Source organism: Arachis hypogaea, chromosome 16 (assembly GCF_003086295.3).
Source record: "Arachis hypogaea cultivar Tifrunner chromosome 16, arahy.Tifrunner.gnm2.J5K5, whole genome shotgun sequence".
Taxonomy (NCBI): Eukaryota; Viridiplantae; Streptophyta; class Magnoliopsida; order Fabales; family Fabaceae; genus Arachis; species Arachis hypogaea.
Genome location: NC_092051.1, coordinates 110627701 through 110645219, shown reverse-complemented (window position 1 = coordinate 110645219; position 17519 = coordinate 110627701). Strand labels below are relative to the sequence as shown.

The 17519-nt window shown below is 40.1% G+C and overlaps 2 non-coding genes across 2 annotated transcripts; one reads left to right on the top strand and one right to left on the bottom strand.

Moving 5' to 3' along the window:
• The first annotated feature begins 828 nt into the window (after positions 1 to 828).
• LOC112760037 (small nucleolar RNA R71) lies at positions 829 to 932 on the top strand. Its single transcript, XR_003180495.1, has one exon. It is a non-coding gene; the product is annotated as a small nucleolar RNA R71 (small nucleolar RNA).
• An 8004-nt stretch (positions 933 to 8936) lies between these two features.
• On the bottom strand, positions 8937 to 9044 carry LOC112761053 (small nucleolar RNA R71). The gene has a single exon (XR_003181462.1). It is a non-coding gene; the product is annotated as a small nucleolar RNA R71 (small nucleolar RNA).
• Between the last annotated feature and the right edge of the window lie 8475 nt (positions 9045 to 17519).

Here is a 17519-nt window from a genome sequence, read left to right as displayed (position 1 = left end):
TCCCCTTTAGGATTCTTTTCTGTGTCACTAGGGAACACTGCAGTTGATTTGGGTGCCTGTTGAGATAGCTCTCCTACTTGAGATTCCATCCTCTTGAGTTTTTCACCATGGTTTCTTAAGGTAGTTCTCACATCTTTCCTGAAGCTCTTCAATTCAATTATGTCTTGACTCATGGTTGCCATCATTCCTTCTATCCGGTTTAATTGATCTTGAAATTGTTGGTTCGGATTAGGTTGGGTATGTTGATTATTTTGGCCATGATATGATGGTTGGGGGTAAGTGTTTTGTGTGGCTTGGTATGATCTTTGGTTGGAGTTTTGGTATGTGGAATTGTTATGTTGATTGTGGTTGTAAGGTTTGTGGTTTTGTGGTTGGGTTTGTTGGTTTCCCCACCCAAAGTTTGGGTGGTTTCTCCAGCCTGGGTTGTAAGTGTTGGAATGTGGATCATATGATTGCCTTTGTTGGTTTCCCACATAATTGGCCTCCTCCCAATCACCTCCTTCAATGCTTACTTCCTCTTGATCTTGTGTGTGTATTGCAGCCACTTGCTTTGTTTCTAATTGCCTGGTAAGCTCTGCTAGTTGCTTGGCAAACACCTTGTTTTGGGCTAGAATTGTATCAACATGGTTCAGCTCCATGACTCCCTTAGTGTTGTGCCTCTCTGATGCATAGTAGTACTCATTCTCAGCCACTGTCTCGATCACCTCAATGGCTTCTTCCACAGTCTTTTTCCTGTTCAATGAACCTCCTGATGAATGGTCTACAGCCTTCCTTGATTCATAAGAGAGCCCATCATAAAAGATGTGCAATTGCACCCAATCATGGAACATGTTTGGTGGGCATTTCCTTGTCAAGTCCTTGAATCTCTCCCATGCCTCGTAGAGAGTTTCACCATCTTGTTGTCTAAAAGTCTGAACCTCAGATCGAAGCCTATTGACCTTTTGTGGAGGGTAGAAACGTGCCAGAAACTTGCTTTCCACCTCATCCCATGTTGTTAGACTCCCCCTTGGGAATGATTCCAGCCACTTAGCTGCTTTGTCCCTAAGTGAAAATGGGAACAAAAGCAGTTTATAGGCATCTTCCTGGACTCCATTGGACTTCACAGTGTCACAAATTCTCAGGAATTTTGTGAGATGTTGGTTTGGGTCTTCATTAGCACTTCCTCCAAAGGAACAATGATTCTCCACTAGTGATATTAGCTGTGGCTTGAGCTCAAAATTGTTGGCCTGAATGGGTGGTTTCTGGATGCTACTACCACAATTCCCAGAGGTTGGGTTTATGTATGAACTAAGAACCCTCCTCTCAGGAATGGCATCGTTTCCATCAGCTCTCTCATGGTTGTGAACTTCTCTATCCATGTTGAGATCTAAAGCTTCCTCAAAATTGTCCTCAGATTCTCCTTCAGATTCCTCTTCTCCCACTACTCTCTTCCCTCTTGCTTCCCTTCTAAGTCTATGAAGGGTCCTCTCTGGTTCGGTATATGGAGGAGTTGATGTCTCTCCTCTCCTACCTGTCATGCAAGAACACAGCTCAAACACAAACAAGTGAAATACTCTTGGTTAATGGAAGAGTATGGTTAGCTCAATTGAGGAATTAATTCAAACAGTTAGTGAGTCAGTGAGTTAGTTGCATGAATTTAAAGGCATAAAGAAGGAAAGCATATAACCGAGTGCAGAAATTAAAATTCAGCAAGTATCTTGAACAGAATTAACAAAGCAAGAGAAAATTGCTCAATCTAGTTAGCTTCCAATTTGAGAATTGTCAATCGAAAACCAATCCCCGGCAACGGCGCCATAAACTTGATGCACATAAACTAGTTATGCTACGATTTAGGAAATTGCACGATCGGCAAAATTCCTTCCGGCAAGTGCACCGGTTATCGTCAAGTAAAAACTCACAATAGAGTGAGGTCGAATCCCACAAGGATTGGTTGAGTGAGCAATTCGGATTAGAAGTGTGTTCTAGTTGAGCAGAATCAAGATTTAGATGAGAATTGCGGAATGTAAAATTGGCGGGAAAAGTAAATGACAAGAAATCAAAATGGCGGAATCTTAAATGGCATGAATTAAAGAGCAGAAACTAAATTGCTGAAATTAAAAGGGGAATGGGGATGATTGCATGAATTGAGTGGCAGAATGTAAAGAGAAAGTGGAAATCAGAAATGGGGAATTCATTGGGTTATAGGAGATATTGAGATCTCCGAATCAAAACATGTTTATCTCTTCCTCAACCAATGCGTTCATTGAATTTTGCTTGGCAATCTTATATGATTGGATCCCAATCCCTTGGCTCACCAATGCTCTCTAAAAACAAACAAATTCCCAATTCCTTGGTTTAAATGTTCATAAGAAGAGATGATGCTTGATCACTGATTATACCACACAATTTCATGAACCACAATTTGGTAGGATTACATGTCACAATATCCATCCAAACCCCAATCCAATTCACTGTGAGAAAGCTTCTCTAGCATGAATCCTCCATTCCTTTCCCAAGGCTCCGAAGGATTCCAAGTATGGGTAGTTTCTTTCCCAAGACAACTACTCAATGGAATTAGATCGAGAAGCTTTCTAACAAAATTCAAGAGAAAAGATTGAAGAAGAAGATAAACTATTATTGATTCATTGAATTACAATAGAGCTCCCTAACCCAATGAAAGGGGGTTTAGTGAATCATAGCTCTGAATTCAATTACAAAGAAAAGGAAAACTAGCTAAAAGTGAAAGTAAAAGTTCTCTCTAACTTAACTTCTATCCTATTTATACACTTTCTATATTGAGCTTCAGTTGTGCTTCTTGGGCTTTGAGGCCTCTCCTTGCTTTCCTTTTGCCTTGGGTTTATGATCCATAATCTTGATGAGGTTGTTGATCCAAATTTTGTAACATTTATTGAGCCAACTTAGTGATAAGCAAATAATGACATATGACTCAATAAATTGAGATTTCAAACTCATCAATCCTTCAGGCCCAATCCCATAAACCATGATATTCAATTGGGTTTCATACCAAAGTAAGTTTAAGTTAATATTTGTGCTCAAAGACTAACTTAAATCACAATATTTTTGGCCCAGAAACCTTTTCCAAGAGTGGCGTTTAAGTTGTAGTTTAAGCTTAAACTGCAGCTTAAATGCCAGACACTTCCAGTGAGGCCATTTGTAGAAGCACGTTTAAGCTTCAGTTTAAGGTTACACTGAAGCTTAAACGTGGAAATGGAAGAAGGTAGCCCTGGAGAGTCATGTAGTCGAACACGTTTAAGCTTCAGTTTAAGGTTAAACTGAAGCTTAAACGTGGAAATAGGAAGGGCAGCCCTGGAGGTCGAACACGTTTAACCTCCAGTTTGAGGTCAAACTGGAGGTTAAACGTGGAAAAGGGTGGAGGCATACTGGAGGTCAAACACGTTTAACCTCCAGTTTGAGGTCAAACTGGAGGTTAAACGTGGAAGCTTAGAATGGTAGCCCTGGAGGTGTCGAACACGTTTAACCTCCAGTTTGAGGTCAAACTGGAGGTTAAACGTGGAAATGGAGAGAGCAACCCTGGAGGAGAAAAGCTGTCGAACACGTTTAAGCTCCAGTTTGAGGTCAAACTGGAGGTTAAACGTGGAATGGCTCCCTGGTACTCTTCCTGGTTCTGGCGTTTAACCTCCAGTTTGAGGTCAAACTGGAGGTTAAACGTGGAACTCCTCCCTGAGTGGCATTATCATTCTGGCGTTTAACCTCCAGTTTGAGGTCAAACTGGAGGTTAAACTTCAATTCCAGCATTTCTTATCCTTCATGATTTTGACGTTTAAGCTCCAGTTTAGGCTTAAACTGGAACTTAAACTCCACATGTGATATTCAAGCTTCCTTCATTGATTTTTTTGCTTCCTTGCTTAGCCTCTTCTTCCCTGAAATCATTCAAACAATTGCATCAAAGTCTTGCAAAATTTCATGAGAAATCTTCTATTCATAGCATTTAAGTATTATAACTAAAACTCATGGAATATGCATCAAAATCATGTTGTTTGGATGGTTCATTGCTTTGTTCTTCATTTAACCATTTTTGGTTACTTTAAGCTCAAGAAAATGCATAAAACAACTAAAACTAACAAAAAAATGCTAGTGAAACTAGCCTATGATGCCTTGGCATCAGCTGACCGAGTTCCGTCATGCCGAGTACTTGTGTGGCTGGACTGACGAGGAGTCTAACTACGATGTTTTCATCCCTGCCCCTAACAAACGGTTATACGAACTCAACCTCCACTCCCCCCGAGTTGCCGACTAGATCTGGTTCTATAAGGTAATGTTTACCTAACTGGGGGTTCGCATTCCTTTCTCTTCGTTTCAAATAGCGCTCCTTAACCGAGTCTCTGTGGCGCCGTCGCAGTTGCATCCGAACAGTTGGGCTTTCATCCGCTGTTTCGAGATGGTGTGTGAATATTTAGAGCTGCCGGTGTCTGTCGACGTTTTCCTTTATCTCTTCAACCTTATGAATCCTTCCAAAGAAGGGAAAAGCGAGGAAAGGATTCATGTCCTTTCGATCTGCCCAGGGTCGGAGGATTTTTGGCTTGTTTGAGGACTCTTACCATGGGTTCAAGGGCAAGTACTTCAAGGTGCACCCAGTCAAAGGTCGCCATCCCTTCTGGCTGTCGTTAGAGGGGCAGCACCTCATCCCGACGTATTGGAGTTTCGGGATGGGGTCCTATACCTTTATAAAAGTAACATACAAAGGAATGTCCTCTGTGGACAAAAAGATTGCTGACGTGTTGTTGGCTTTTTTGGGAAGAACCATCTGAACCCCCATCTCCTTATGGGTGACTGGGAGGTTGCTAGAAATTATATTTGTGAGTGGTTTTGACTTGCATTTCTTGTGCTACTATTGCTTTAATTTGTTATGCCGACTTCACGACTAACCTGTTTCACTGTTTTGCTGCAGTGGGAATGTCTACCGAACTGATAGGCCTTGAGAATTTGTATAACACCTTTCTGGCTGGCGACAGTGATGAGGAGATGGCCAACGAGAAACAGGAGACTCCACCTGAGAATAACGAGAAACAGGCGGTGTCCCCTTGCTGTGATGCCGGGATGCCGGACCAAAATGCTGATGAGGCGCATGCCCTCTCCGTTCATCGTGAGGCGGTTAGTCCTGGTGAGGGCTCGACCTCCAACCCTTAATTTGAGGAGGATGATCTGAAGATAATCCACAACCCAAAGAGGAGGAAGCCGTCCTCCAGTCCTGAAGGAGCCTGATAAGCGGATAATTTATACGCTTTTTGGCATTATTTTTACATAGTTTTTAGTATGATCTAGTTAGTTTTTAGTATATTTTTATTAGTTTTTAATAAAAAATCACATTTCTGGACTTTACTATGAGTTTGTGTGTTTTTCTGTGATTTCAGGTTTTCTCTGGCTGAAATTGAGGGACTTGAGCAAAAATCAGATTCAGAGGTTGAAGAAAGACTGCAGATGCTACTGGATTCTGACCTCCCTGCACTCAAAGTAGATTTTCTGGAGCTACAAAACACCAAATAGCGCGCTCTCAATTGCGTTGGAAAGTAGACATACAGGGCTTTCCAGCAATATATAATAATCTATACTTTGCCCGAGTTTAGATGACGCAAACTGGCGTTCAACGCCAGTTCTATGTTGCATTCTGGAGTTAAACGCCAGAAACAGGTTGCAAAGTGGAGTTAAACGCCAGAAACAGGTTACAAACTAGCGTTCAACTCCAAGATAAGCCTCTACATGTGTAAAGCTCAATGCTCAGCCCAGGCACACACCAAGTGGGCCCCAGAAGTGGATTTCTGCATCATTTACTCATTTCTGTAAATCCTAGTAACTAGTCTGATATAAATAGGACCTTTTACTATTGTATTAGACATCTTTGATCAGTTTTATGCTATCTTAGACCTATATGGGGGCTGGCCACTCGGCCATGCTTGGACCTTGTTCTTATGTATTTTCAACGGTAGAGTTTCTACACACCATAGATTAAGGTGTGGAGCTCTGCTGTTCCTCATGAATTAATACAAAGTACTATTATTTTTCTATTCAATTCAAGTTTATTTCGATTCTAAGATATTCATTCGCACTTTAATATGAATGTGATGATCATGACAGTCATCATCATTCCCAACCTATGAACGCGTGCCTGACAACCACTTCCGTTCTACCTTAGATTGAATGAATATCTCTGGGATTCCTTAATCAGAGTCTTCGTGGTATAAGTTAGAATCCATGTACGGCCATTCTTGAGATCCGAAAAGTCTAAACCTTGTTTGTGGTATTCCGAGTAGGATCTGGGAAGGGATGGCTGCGACGAGCTTCAAACTCGCGAGTGCTGGGCGTAGTGACTGACGCAAAAGGATCAATGGATCCTATTCCAGTATGATCGAGAACCGGCAGATGATTAGCCATGCAGTGACAGCGCATTGGACCATTTTCACTGAGAGGACAGGATGTAGCCATTGACAATGGTGACGCCTAATATACAGCTTGCCATAGAAAGGAGTATGAATAATTGGATGAAGACAATAGGAAAGCAGAGGTTCAAGAGGAACAAGCATCTTCATACGCTTATCTGAAACTCTCACCAATGAATTACATAAGTACCTCTATCTTTAATTTACATTTTATTTATATTTTAATTATCAAATATCCATAACCATATGAATCTGCCTGACTGAGATTAGCAAGATGACCATAGCTTGCTTCAAGCCGACAATCTCCGTGGGATCGACCCTTACTCACGTAAGGTTTATTACTTGGACGACCCAGTGCACTTGTTGTTTAGTTGTGCGAAGTTGTGACAAAGAACTAAGATTATGAACGTGCGTACCAAGTTTTTGGCGCCGTTGCCGGGGAATGAACCATCACGATTTCTGCGCACCAAGTTTTTGGCGCCATTGCCGGGGATTGTTCGAGTTTGGACAACTGACGGTTCATCTTGTTGCTCAGATTAGGTAATTTTATTTTAATTTTAAGTTTTTGTTTTTATTCTTTTACTTTCGAAAAATTTTCAAAAAATATATATATTTAATAAAATCATAAAACAAAAAATAATTTTGTGTTTCTTGTTTGAGTCTTGTGTCAATTTTTAAGTTTGGTGTCAATTGCATGTTTTTATAATTTTCTTGCATTTTTCGAAAATTCATCATGCATTCTTCATGATCTTCAAGTTGTTCTTGATGAATCCTCTTGTTTGATCTTCATGTTTTCTTGTTTTGCATCTTTTCTTGTTTTCCATATGCAATTTTAATTTGTTAGTGTCTAATTATTGAAAATTTCTAAGTTTGGTGTCTTGCATGTTTTTCTTTTCTTAAAAATTTTCAAAAATAAGTTCATGGTGTTCATCTTGACATTCAAAGTGTTCTTGGTGTTCATCTTGACATTCATAGTGTTCTTGCATGCATCATTTGTTTTGATCCAAAATTTTCATGCATTGAGTCTTTTTGGTGTTTTTCTCTCTCATCATTAAAAATTCAAAAATCAAAAAAATATATTTCCCTTTTTCACTCATAAATTTTTGAAAATTTGAGTTGACTTTTTCAAAACTTTTTAAAATTTAGTTGTTTCTTATGAGTCAAATCAAATTTTCACTTTAAAAATTCTATCTTTTTCAAATCTTTTTCATTTTTTCTTTCATAATTTCGAAAATTTCAAATTGATTTTCAAAATCTTTTTCTTATTTTTATTTCATATTTTCGAAATTAAGGGTAACAATTAATGTGATTGATTCAAAAGTTTTAGGTTTGTTACTTGCCTAGTAAGAAAGGTTCAATCTTTAAACTCTAGACTCATATCTTTTTAGTTTCTTGTTAGTCAAGTAATCAACTTTAATTTCAAAATCAAATCTTTTTAAATTTCTTTTTCAAATCTTTTTTTAATTTAAGTTTCAATCACATCTTTTTCAAAATTTAAATTCAAAATCTTTTCTATTTTCTTATCTCTACAAAATTTGATTTTCAAATCTTTTTCAATTAACCACTTATCTTTTTGTTTGATTCTTATCTTTTTCAAAACTATCTAACTAACTCTCTCTCTCTAATTTTCGAAAATCCCTTCCCTCTTTTTCAAAATTCCTTTTTAAATTAACTAATTATTTTAAATTAAATTTAATTTGATTCAATTTTCCTTTCTTAATTTTTGAACTTTAATTTTTATTTTTTATTTTAAATTCAATTTAAAAACAAAAATACTTTTATTTTAATTTATTTAATTTTCGAATTTCTCTTCTCCTCATCTCTTTCTAATTATTTATTCATCTACTAACACCCGTCTTTCACCCAAGAATTCGAACTCATTCCTCTCCCTTGTGTTTGGATTCTTATCTTTTCCTTCCTCCATTCTTCTCTTCTTATACTTACATAAGGAATCTCTATACTGTGACATAGAGGATTTCAAATTTTTTTTTCTATTTTCTTCTTTTTCATATGAGCAGGAACAAGGATAAGAATGTTCTTGTTAAAGCTTATCCTAAACCTGAAAGAACTCTGAAGAGGAAGCTAAGGGAAGCTAAAGCACAACTCTTTGGAGAAAATCTGACTGAAAATTTCGAAAAAGAAGGAGACATGGCCGAAAATAATAACAATGCAAGGAAGATGCTTGGTGACTTTACTGCACCTAATTCCAATTTACATGGAAGAAGCATCTCAATCCCTGCCATTGGAGGAAACAATTTTGAGCTGAAACCTCAATTAGTTTCTCTTATGCAACAGAATTGCAAGTTTTATGGACTTCCATCCGAAGATCCCTTTCAGTTCTTAACTGAATTCTTGCAGATCTGTGATACTGTTAAGACCAATGGGGTTGATCCCAAGGTCTACAGGCTTATGCTTTTCCCATTTGCTGTAAGAGACAGAGCTAGAATATGGTTGGACTCTCAACATAAAGACAGCCTGAACTCTTGGGATAAGCTGGTCACGGCTTTCTTAGCCAAGTTCTTTCCTCCTCAAAAGCTTAGCAAGCTTAGAGTGGATGTTCAAACCTTCAGACAGAAGAAAGGTGAATCCCTCTATGAAGCTTGAGAAAGATACAAGGAACTGACCAAAAAGTGTCCTTCTGACATGCTTTTAGAATGGACCATCCTGGATATATTCTATGATGGTCTGTCTGAATTATCAAAGATGTCATTGGACCATTCTGCAAGTGGATCCATTCACCTAAAGAAAACGCCTGCAGAAGCTCAAGAACTCATTGACATGGTTGCAAATAACCAGTTCATGTACACTTCTGAAAGGAATCCTGTGAGTAATGGGACGCCTCAGAGGAAGGGAGTTCTTGAAATTGATACTCTGAATGCCATATTGGCTTAGTTCTTTGACTCAGCAAGTCAATATGATCTCTCAGAGTCTGAATGGATTGAAGGAATCATCCAACAATACTAAAGAGGCATCTTCTGAAGAAGAAGCTTATGATCCTGAGAACTCTGCAATAGCAGAGGTGAATTACATGGGTGAACCCTATGGAAACACCTATAATCCCTCATGGAGAATTCATCCGAATTTCTCATGGAAGGATCAATAAAAGCCTCAACAAGGCTTTAATAATGGTGGAAGAAACAGGTTTAGCAATAGCAAGCCTCTTCCATCATCCACTCAGCAACAGACAGAGAATTCTGAGCAGAATCCATCTAGCTTAGCAAATATAGTCTCTGATCTATCTAAGGCCACTGTAAGTTTCATGAATGAAACAAGGTCTTCTATTAGAAATTTGGAGGCACAAGTGGACCAGCTGAGTAAAAGAGTCACTGAAACTCCTCCTAGTACTCTCCCAAGCAATACAGAAGAAAATCCAAAGAGAGAGTGCAAGGCCATTGATTTAACCATCATGGCCGAACCTACAAGGGAGGAGGACGACGTGAATCCTAATGAGGAAGACCTCCTGGGACGCTCAGTGACCAATAAGGAGTTTCCCTTTGAGGAACCAAAGGAATCTGAGGCTCATCTAGAGACCATAGAGATTCCATTGAACCTCCTTCTGCCCTTCATGAGCTCTGATGAGTATTTGTCCTCTGAAGAGGATGAAGAAATTACTGAAGAGCAAGTTGCTAAGTACCTTGGTGCAATCATGAAGCTGAATGCCAAATTATTTGGTAATGAGACTTGGGAAGATGAACCTCCCTTGCTCACCAATGAACTGAATGTATTGGATACGCAAAAATTACTTCAAAAGAAACAGGATCCTGGTAAATTCTTAATACACTGTACCATAGGCACCATGACCTTTGAGAAGGCTCTGTGTGACCTGGGGTCAGGAATAAACTTAATGTCAATCTCTGTAATGGAGAAACTTGGGATCTTTGAGGTGCAAGCTGCCAGAATCTCATTAGAGATGGATGACAACTCAAGAAAATAGGCTTATGGACAAGTAGAAGAAGTGTTAGTAAAGGTTGAAGGCCTTTACATCCCTGCTGATTTCATAATCTTAGACACTGGGAAAGAAGAGGATGAATCCATCATCCTTGGAAGACCTTTCCTAGCCACAGCAAGAGCTGTGATTGATGTGGACAGAGGAGAATTAGTCCTTCAACTGAATGAGGACAACCTTGTGTTTAAAACTCAAGGATCTCCTTCTGTAACCATGGAGAGGAAGCATGAAAAGCTTCTCTCACTGCAGAGTCAACCAAAGCCCCCACAGTCAAACTCTAAGTTTGGTGTTGGGAGGTCCCAACAATGCTCTGAACATCTGTGAGGCTCTATAAGAGCTCACTATCAAGCTATTGATGTTAAATAAGCGCTTATTAGGAGGCAATCCAATGTTATTTAATTATATCTATTTTATTTTCCTTGTGTTATTTCGTGTTTTATTAGGTTGATGATCATGTGGAGTCACAAAAACTACTGAAAAATCAAAAATAGAATGAAAAACAGCACACCCTGGAGGAGAGCAGTCTGGCATTTAAACGCTAGAAACAAGCATCTGTCTGGAGTTTAATGCCAGAAACAAGCACCAAGCTGGCATTTAACGCCAGAAACAAGAATCTACCTGGCGTTAAACGCTAGAAATAGGCTACATTTGGGCATTTAACGCCAGAAACAAGCAGCAATCTGGCGTTAAACGCCAGGATTGCACAACAAGGGCATTTTACACGCCTAATTGGAGCAGGAATGTTAAGTCCTTGACCCCACTTGATATGTGAACCCACAGGATCCCTCAAGATCTATGGACCCCACAGGATCCCTCAAGATCTGTGGACCCCACAGGATCCCCACATCTTCTTCTCTCCTCTTCACACCTTTTCATAACTCTCTTCCCCAAATACCCTTCAACAATCACCTCAATCACTCTTTCCCATCATCTCTTCACCACTTACATCCATCCTCTCTTCCCCATAAACCCCACCTACCTCTAAAATTCAAACTCTTTTCCCTCCCAAACCCAACCCTAATGGTCGAACCCTAAATCCCATCCCACCCCTATATAAACCCCTCTTTCCTTCTTCATTTTCACACAACACAACCCTCTCTTCTTACCCTTGGCCAAATACACCTTCTCCCTCCATCTCCTCCATTTTTTTTCTTCTTCTCCTTCTTTTTTTCTTCTTTTACTCGGGGACGAGCAAACGTTTTAAGTTTGGTGTGGTAAAAAGCATTGCTTTTTATTTTTCCATAACCATTTATGGCACCTAAGGCTAGAGAAACCTCTAGAAAGAGGAAAGGGAAGGCAAAAGCTTCCACCTATGAGTCATGAGAGATGGAGAGATTCATCTCACAAGCCCATCACTGATAAAAGGATAGAGCAAATAAGAGATCATGGACCTCAACAAGAGCATGAGGAAATTCCTCACCATGAAATCCCTGAGATACCTCAGGGGATGCACTTTCCTCCAGAAAACTATTGGGAGCAAATCAACACCTTCCTAGGAGAATTAAGTTCCAACATGGGACAACTAAGGATAGAGCACCAAGAGCACTCCATCATCCTCCATGAGATTAGAGAAGATCAAAGAGCTATGAGGGAGGAGCAACAAAGACAAGGAAGAGACATAGAGGAGCTTAAGAGCACCATTGGTTCTTCAAGAAGAGGAAGACGCCACCCTCACTAAGGTGGACCCGTTCCTTAATCTCCTTGTTCTTATTTTCCTGTTTTTCGTTTATTATGCCTCATGTTTATTTATGTTTGTGTCTTATTACATAATCACTAGTGTCTAAGTATCTATGCCTTAAAGTTATGAATGTCCTATGAATCCATCACCTCTCTTAAATGAAAAATATTCTAAAAAAACAAAAGAACAAGAAGTACAGGGTTTCAAATTCATCCTTGAAACTAGTTTAATTATTTTGATGTGGTGACAATACTTTTTGTTTTCTGAATGAATGCTTGAACAGTGCATATGTATTTTGATATTGTGGTTTATGAATGTTAAATATGTTGGCTCTTGAAGAATAAGAAAAAAGGAGAAATGTTATTTGATTATCTAAAAAATCATAAAAATGATTCTTGAAGCAAGAAAAAGAAGTGAATACAAAAGCTTGCGAAAAAAAATGGTGAAAAAAAAAGAGAAAGAAAAAGAAAAAAGCAAGCAGAAAAAGCCAAAAGCTCTTTAAACCAAAAGGCAAGAGCAAAAAGCCAATAGCCCTTAAAACCAAAAGGCAAGGGTAATAAAAAGGATCCAAGGCTTTGAGCATCAGTGGATAGTAGGGCCTAAAGCAATAAAATCCTGGCCTAAGCGGCTAAACCAAGCTGTCCCTAACCATGTGCTTGTGGCGTGAAGGTGTCAAGTGAAAACTTGAGACTGAGCGGTTAAAGTCGAGGTCCAAAGCAAAAGAAGAGTATGCTTAAGAACCTTGGACACCTATAATTGGGGACTTTAGCAAAGCTGAGTCACAATCTGAAAAGGTTCACCCAGTTATGTGTCTGTGGCATTTATGTATCCAGTGGTAATAATGGAAAACAAAGTGCTTAGGGCCACGGCCAAGACTCATAAAGTAGCTGTGTTCAACAATCAACATACTGAACTAGGAGAATCTTTAACACTATCTAAATTCTAAGTTCCTATAGATGCCAATCATTCTGAACTTCAATGGATAAAGTGAGATGCCAAAACTATTCAAGAGGCAAAAAGCTACTAGTCCCGCTCATCTGATTGGAGCTAAGTTTCATTGATATTTTGGAATTTATAGTATATTCTCTTCTTTTTATCCTATTTGATTTTCAGTTGCTTGGGGACAAGCAACAATTTAAGTTTGGTGTTGTGATGAGCGGATAATTTATACGCTTTTTGGCATTGTTTTTACATAGTTTTTAGTATAATCTAGTTAGTTTTTAGTATATTTTTATTAGTTTTTAATAAAAAATCACATTTCTAGACTTTACCATGAGTTTGTGTATTTTTCTGTGATTTTAGGTTTTTCTGGCTGAAATTGAGGGACTTGAGCAAAAATCAGATTCAGAGGTTGAAGAAGGACTGCAGATGCTGCTGGATTCTAACCTCCCTGCACTCAAAGTGGATTTCCTGGAGCTACAGAACTCCAAATGGCGTGCTCTCAATTGCGTTGGAAAGTAGACATCCAGGTCTTTCTAGCAATATATAATAGTCCATACTTTGCCCGAGTTTAGATGATGCAAACTGGCATTCAACGCCAGTTCCATGTTACATTCTGGAGTGAAACGCCAGAAATAGGTTACAAACTGGCGTTCAACTCCAAGAAAAGCCTCTACACGTGTAAAGCTCAATGCTCAGCCCAAGCACACACCAAGTGGGCCCCAGAAGTGGATTTTTGCATCATTTACTCATTTCTGTAAACCCTAGTAACTAGTCTGATATAAATAGGACCTTTTACTATTGTATTAGACATCTTTGATCAGCGTTATGCTATCTTAGACCTTTATGGGGGCTGGCCACTTGGCCATGCCTGGACCTTGTTCTTATGTATTTTCAACGGTAGAGTTTCTACACACCATAGATTAAGGTGTGGAGCTCTGCTGTTCCTCATGAATTAATACAAAGTACTATTGTTTTTCTATTCAATTCAAGCTTATTTCGATTCTAAGATATTCATTCACACTTCAATATGAATGTGATGATCGTGACAGTCATCATCATTCCCAACCTATGAACGCGTGCCTGACAACCACTTCCGTTCTACCTTAGATTGAATAAATATCTCTGGGATTCCTTAATCAGGGTCTTCGTGGTATAAGTTAGAATCCATGGACGGCCATTCTTGAGATCCGGAAAGTTTAAACATTGTCTGTGGTATTCCGAGTAGGATCTGGGAAGGGATGGTTGCGAAGAGCTTCAAACTCGCGAGTGCTAGGCGTAGTGACAGACGCAAAAGGATCAATGGATCCTATTCCAGTATTATCGAGAACCGACAGATGATTAGCCATGCAGTGACAGTGCATTGGACCATTTTCACTGAGAGGACAGGATGTAGCCATTGACAACGGTGACGCCTAACATACAACTTGCCATAGAAAGGAGTATGAATGATTGGATGAAGATAATAGGAAAGCAGAGGTTCAGGAGGAACAAGCATCTTCATACGCTTATCTGAAACTCTCATCAATAAATTACATAAGTACCTCTATCTTTAATTTACATTTTATTTATATTTTAATTATCAAATATCCATAAACATATGAATCTGCCTGACTGAGATTAGCAAGATGACCATAGCTTGCTTCAACCGACAATCTCCGTGGGATCGACCCTTACTCACGTAAGGTTTATTACTTAGACGACCCAGTGCACTTGCTGGTTAGTTGTGCGAAGTTGTGACAAAGAACTAAGATTATGAACGTGCGTACCAAGATTTTGGTGTTGTTGCCGGGGAATGAACCGTCACGATTTCTGCACACCAGAGCCCTTACTGTGATGGAAAGGAACTTCGATGCCAGGAACTTTATAGATTCCCAGCTGCTTCCCGGCACGGAGGAGTATTTCCATGGCTCCAACCTCCCTGGGCAGGTGATGACCAGAATTCACATTCTATTCAAAATTGGTGAATTAGTTCTTTTGGCAAGCGCACCAAAATTATCGTCAAGTAATAACCACAGTGGAGTGGGATCGTATCCAGAGAGATTGTCAAATTCGAGCAGTTTTAATCAATTGATGAATTAGTCAAGCAGATCAATAGGATTGTAAAGTGCAGAATTATAAATGACATAAATGTAAATGGCTAGAATATAAAGAAAAGCAATAAAGTGCAGGAATATAAATGGCAGAATGTAAAGTGCAGAATCATAAATGACTTGAATGTAAATGGGAATGGAGAATTACTGAATGTAAAAATAAGCTGTAAAGAAATTGATAGATAAGAATGGGGAAATTCATTGAGATTGGGAGATGTTGTCTCTTTGGATCAAATCTAGCTTATATCCTCTTCAATCATGCAACTCATTGACCTCTTGGCAATCATGATTGATTGAGCCCCAATCCCTTAGTGACTCAATCTCTCAGATCTTGATCAATAACCAATTCCTTGGTCTAGTTGCTCATGAAGAGAGATATGCTTGGTCCCTGATTATACCACACACCATTATAGGTCCAAGTAGAGGGAGGATTATATGTCACATATCCAAACACCAAAACCCAGCTTCTACTCAAGCGTGAGAAGGGATTTCAAGCATGGTTCCATGTTTTCTTTCCCAAGGTTCCCATGAAACCCAATTACATTCAATCTCTTTCCCAAGATAATTGAATACTAAGCATTAAGAACAAAATTCCTTCTAGCAAATCAAAGAGAAGATGAAGAGAAGAATAATTTCACTATTATCAATCCATCAAGTACAACAGAGCTTCCTATCTCAATGAGAGGGAAGTTAGCTACTCATAGCTCAAAAAGTACTCAAAAGTAAAGTGTAAAAGTGGATCTAAAACTCACTGCTTAACCCCCTTCTTCAGTACTCCTTGGGGGTATTTATACTACTCCTAGTAAAATAAAAGAATTACAAAAGTGAAAAAGAAAAATTACATTTTAGAGGGAAAAGAAAACACTCAATAAGCGTGACTTCTCAGCTGGCGTGTGATTGGCGTTTTTCTGGCGTGTCACGTGCCCTTCATTTCTAGCTTGGCGTGCCACGCCCAATCCTTAAAGTGGCACGCTCGTCCCTCTAACAACCTTGGCATGCCACGCCTTCGAACTCAAGTGGCACGCCATAGTGGAATTCTTGTGTTGGCGTGACACGCCTTCGAACTCAAGTGGCACGCCCCTTACCTTTTTCCACATTTCTTTGCCTCTGGAAACTTGAACTGGCATGCCACGTCCAAGGTCTTGCGTGCCATGCCCTTGCTCTATGCTTGGCTAGGCTTCTTTGGAAATTTTAACTAGCGTGGCACGCCCAGGGTCTGGCGTGCCACGCCTCTTTTGTGAGTGAGTGGTTTCTCTGTTTGGCGTGCCACGCCACGAACTCAAGTGCCATGCCCCAATGCTTCTTTGCTCTCTGAATGACACTGGCGTGCCACGCCTGGTTGCTCAAGTGGCACGCCTAAGTGAAGAATGGTGAGTGGCGTGCCACGCCTTCGATACCAAGTGGCACGCCCCATGTAATTGGCCTCCTTCATCCTCTCTGGAAACTTATACCAGTGTGCCACACCTAAAGGCTGGCGTGCAACGCCCATGATCTTATCTTGGTTCTAGTAGTTGGCGTGCCACGCCTCAGCCTTCAAGTGGCACGCCATAGTGAAATGCTAAGGTTGGCCTGCCACGCCTTTGATACCAAGTGGCACGCCCAGTCCTTGCTTTTGGTCCTTTGTGCATTGGCGTGCCACGCCTGGTTACTCAAGTGGCACGCCCAATCTTCAATTGTTTTCAGCCCCTTCTCTGGATTGTTGTACCAGCGTGCCACGCCATGCTGCTCAAGTGGCACGCCCATGGATTTGTGAACTCTTCAAGCTTGGCGTGCCACGCCTGGGTTCTCAAGTGGCACGCCCAAGTGACTTCTTAGGGCTGGCGTGCCACGCCTTCGATACCAAGTGGCACGCCATAGTGAAGGTTCTTCTTGGAATGGTAAGTTGGCGTGCCACGCCCCTTTGCTCAAGTGGCACACCCATAGTAATTGATGGGTCAGGCGTGCCACGCCCAGCCTGGCGTGCCACGCCCCTTTTGTGTCCTCCATTGTAGCTCTCTGGAAAAATGCATTAGCGTGCCACGCCCAGTTCCTGGTTTGCCACGCCCTCATCCATGCTTGGACTTCTTCTCTGAACTTTAGTACTGGCGTGCCACGCCTAGCTCCTGGCGTGCCACGCCAGTGCATTTTTGTGACGTTTGCTCCCAAGTGGCACGCCAGTTTCACACGCCCAGCTTCTTTTTTGTCTTCTACCCATTTTTTATGCCTTCTTCACCTGAAATTCAGCACAACTCATCTCAAAGTAGAATACCATAATATTCATCAAATAATGCATGAATTGTACTGATATGCTCTTTTATGGTCTTCTTTATACAAGAAAGAAGGGTAGATGATGCAAGTCATCACAACACCAAACTTAAGTTTTGCTTGTCCCAAGCAAATAAATGTGAGTAAACCTTTATAACTTGAGGCCTTGGCTTTGAGTGATTATAATACAACTAAGAGTAAGACTAAGTGTTCAACACATGTAT